Source organism: Fukomys damarensis, unplaced genomic scaffold, assembly GCF_012274545.1.
Source record: "Fukomys damarensis isolate Sample0158 unplaced genomic scaffold, DMR_v1.0_HiC HiC_scaffold_24, whole genome shotgun sequence".
Lineage (NCBI taxonomy): Eukaryota > Metazoa > Chordata > Mammalia > Rodentia > Bathyergidae > Fukomys > Fukomys damarensis.
Genome location: NW_022900936.1, coordinates 31,142,595 through 31,145,349, shown reverse-complemented (window position 1 = coordinate 31,145,349; position 2,755 = coordinate 31,142,595). Strand labels below are relative to the sequence as shown.

At 39.1% G+C, this 2,755-nt stretch overlaps 1 pseudogene; it reads right to left on the bottom strand.

Annotated features, from left to right (window-relative positions):
- Window positions 1-492: 492 nt before the first annotated feature.
- LOC104877271 lies at window positions 493-2,070 on the bottom strand (annotated as a pseudogene).
- Between the last annotated feature and the right edge of the window lie 685 nt (window positions 2,071-2,755).

The following is a 2,755-nucleotide window of genomic DNA, read 5'->3' as shown; positions in this document are numbered from 1 at the left end:
ATTTAGCTCAGCGGTTCGGTGGCCTGCCTTGCAAGCGCAAGGACCCGAGTTCAATTCCTGGTACCAAAAACAAAAAAGAAAATATATATTAGATATAAATGTTCCAGAACTCATTAGATACGCTCAAACATACTACAAAGTGGCAATTTGAACTACGTTTGTTTTTGAACAAAGGGAGGATATAAGTGTTTTGAAAGTTGTGTGCAAACTAATCCATGTCACCATCTCGCTGTCACTGCTTAATACAGCCAGGTAGATGCATTGGTTTCCAGGCAACACTAGATGTACATTTTTAAATGAGTAACATAAACTTTAGTTTGAAGGCAGCTGGTGCTAACGCTGCACACAGGCTCAGCTCAGTGCCCTATCACAAATGGGACAGTTAGCACTTGAAAACAAACTGGGAAGAAAAGGGGAACCGTCATTATTTGACAAAAACATTGTATCAGAATATTTTCCCTTTCACACACACAAAAAGAAATATTTGAACATTTAGAAAAATAAAAAACCCATCCTTTCAACTTCAGCTTGTTCCTTAACAAATATTTCAAAATACTGATAAATAACAGTGACTGCAAGCAGGATTTCAGTGCCAGATCCAGTGGCCCCTAGGAAGTCAGCCAACACCGACAGAGCTCCGATGCACAGAGGGTCAAGTCAGGTAGCCACGGAGGGACAGTACCTATTAAGCTCAAGAGCTATTGAGGTATCTCTGTAACTCCTGATTACCATTTGCTGTTCTTTATGCTGTTCGGCTACATCTTTGGCTGAGGAACCAGACACTTCTATCCACTCTTAGAAAAAAATGCACATGACCCGAACATGAAGAAAATATGGACAACTACGTGGGCAGGAAACTCGGTTATTGCATTCATGGACTCCAGAGGAGAAAGATCATAGCGCAGACCTCTGACGGGGTAAGAGTGAGCAGGTCCTCCACCGCTGTCATTGTCCACTGTCCTAGCAAATTTACTAAAAAGTTGCCAAAATGAGAATCAAGACTTGTCATGTAGAGGTACAAGATCCCAACAATGAATGTAACTGTACTGTATCCCTAAAATGTACCAATAAACTCAATTGAAGCTGAAAAAAAAAAGTTGCCACTAAATTGAATAGACAGCATCTGGGAAAATAACATACAGGTTTGAAATGAGGGCAAACTGAAGAATAATGGGAATATTTGGGGTGTAAGAGCTGCTGTACTGTCCTCGATACCAGGTCGACTTAATGAGCAAGTCAAAGAGGAATCCTGGAAAATATGTAACAACCACAAACACAAAAACTGTTGCTATGAGGTTCATGAGATTGGGTAAGTTCTGCTGATAAAAAGCCTTCCTTAAGGCTCAGACTTTGTCCTGATGGCCAGTAAATGAAACAGAGCTATGATGACACCTTCAAACTCGGTATCTCTGCCCGTGTTAATGACTAATGGCCTTCTAGACAATGGTTTCAGAGACGTTGGTGGCAATAAAGAGGGAAATACCAGACCCCAAGCCATAACCCTTCTGTAGCAGCTCATCTAACAGCAGACAATCAAACCAGCAACAAACAACTGAAAAACGTTAAGGAGCCAGCACCCATTTCTGCAGGGTCCCGGTGCATCCCCGTCTTGACAAACACAATAGCTTGCCCACTGGTAATGATCATACCAAATAGTTTCTGGGCTCCATTGAATAGAGAGCTGTCTTTGGGTGCATCTCCAATTTCAGCGATTTTGGCTCCAGCTAGAGCTGCATAATCAAACCAGATGTTACAGTTGGAGAGATACCCAGTTCCATTAAGGTTCTTCTGTTGGATGCGAGAATGACTCTCAATCAGAAGAAAGGATGGGCAGAATCTGATGACGTGATGCCAAACAGTGCTATCTGACAACATACAAAGAAAACGAAGAGAGTTACAGCAGTCCATAAGACCTTCTCTCTAGACTGAATTTTCTGGTAGAACTGCACAGAAAGGCTTGATGACTTCTAAAAATTTGATGCCCATGGAGGCAGGGAGGCTCACGGGGCACCAAGACCTTGGCTCTGTCTTGACTCAGCTCCCGACCTCTGCCTGCCCAGTCACGATCCACCGGCCCCTCTGCTCATTCTTTATTAATAGGTATTATTCTAAATTCTTATCTTGACAAAGATATTACCAAAACTGAGTGAATACATCAATGTATTATGCTAGTGTGATGAGAAAAATGTTAGTTTAATTAAGTAATTAACATCACCTATATATACTTATTCATTATCGAAATTATTTAATAAAAAATATTAAGGTGTGTTCTTCATAAAATCCTTATGCAGAATTTTGACTTCTGGGAAGTCTATCTAAAATTACAGACTGTGGAGATCTGAAATAGGTGTAAGATATGTGTTCTTAAACAAGTAATTTTGAGAAAATATTGCTTATCTGTCATTTTTTATTTTGGTGTAGAAAACTGGGGTTGTTCTAATTTATAGATAGAGTGTTGTGACAGTGAAGTATATCCACGAATACTATATTTCAATAAAAGTTCTTGTGCTTTTATGAAGCATAGCTATTAAAATGTGTTTCAGGTAAGGCATTCTATAAAGAAGCAGAAGATAAACTTCTTGTCAATTATCCTTTAAATGTTAAAGCATTTTGCATTTGCAAAGTCAGTACATATGAATTATTGCAGAAACAAATACAATGTAATCTACCTAAAATTATGAACATTTGAAATTACAGGCACCACAGAAATGAATTTCTCATAAAGATTGCAACTGCTTATATAATTTCTGAATGT